General features: G+C 37.1%; 1 pseudogene; it reads right to left on the bottom strand.

Moving 5' to 3' along the window:
• Positions 1 to 1,233, bottom strand: part of LOC102816114 — a 137,094-nt pseudogene that overhangs the window by 1,828 nt on the left and 134,033 nt on the right.

The following is a 1,233-nucleotide window of genomic DNA, read 5'->3' as shown; positions in this document are numbered from 1 at the left end:
AAAGAACCGAGAAGTAGCTAAGATATTTTTAGTTAATCCTTTTGGAGAAAGGCTTGACCTTGCAACCTTTAGTCTTAGGCTTTAGGAAAATATCACATTTATCTGTGGATTTTCAAAGGCTCCGTGTACTAATTTAATATATAAAATGAAAGCAATTTGCCATAAACTGTCAGTGGCCTCATTTGTTACACTCGGGCCTATAGGGCCTCGAACCTCTGACCAGTCTTACATGGTCCGCAACAATATTTGTATATTGATTTTATATCCTGCCACTTTGATGAATCTTCCAATGAGGTCTAGTAGCTTTTTAGCTGAGTCTTCGGGGTTTTCTACATAGAGGATCATATCGTCTGCAAATAGAGAGTTTTTACTTTCTCTTTGCTAATTTTAATACCTCTGATTTCCCTGTCTTGCCGTATAGCTCTCGCTAAGACTTCTAGCACAGTATTGAATAGGAGTGGAGACAAAGGGCATCCTTGTCTGGTTCCTGTTTGCAGAGGGAAGGCTTTCAGTTTCTCTCTATTGAGAATAATGTAGGCTGTTGGTTTTGTTTATATGCTCTTAATTATGTTGAGGAATTTCCCTTCAATTCCTATTTTGTTCAGTGTTTTAATCAGGAATGGGTGTTGGATTTTGTCAAATGCCTTTTCTGCATCAATCGATATGATCATGTGGTTCTTTGCTTTTTTCTTATTTATGTGGTGGATAATTTTGATTGTTTTTCTAATGTTGAACCATCCTTGCATCCCTGAAATGAATCCCACTTGATCATGATGTGTTATCTTTTTGATGTGTTGCTGGATTCTGTTGGCTAGGATTCTGTTGAGAATGTTTGCATCTATGTTCATGAGGGATATTGGTCTATACTTTTCTTTCTTAGTGACATCCTTCCCTGGTTTTGGTACGAGGGTTATGCTTGCTTCATAAAATGTATTAGGAACTTTCCCATCCTCCTCTATCTTCTGGAATAATTTGAGTAGAGTGGGTGACAGCTCTTCTCTGAATGTTTGGTAAAACTTCAGGGCCTGGACTTTTTTTGGTTGGGAGTCTTTTGATGACCTGAACAATTTCTTCTTTTGTTATGGGTCTGTTAAGGTTTTCTACTTCACTGTGTGTAAGTTTAGGTAAGTCATGCTTATCTAAAAATGTATCCATGTCTTCGAAGTGTTCAAATTTGTTGGAGTACAACTCTTCATAGTATTCTGTTATTATCCTTTTGATTTCCTTTGGTTC

This window comes from Chrysochloris asiatica, unplaced genomic scaffold, assembly GCF_000296735.1.
Source record: "Chrysochloris asiatica unplaced genomic scaffold, ChrAsi1.0 scaffold00067, whole genome shotgun sequence".
NCBI classification, from domain to species: domain Eukaryota; kingdom Metazoa; phylum Chordata; class Mammalia; order Afrosoricida; family Chrysochloridae; genus Chrysochloris; species Chrysochloris asiatica.
The sequence above is the reverse complement of the archived record's forward strand: the minus strand, read 5'-3'. Positions and strand labels throughout refer to the sequence as shown.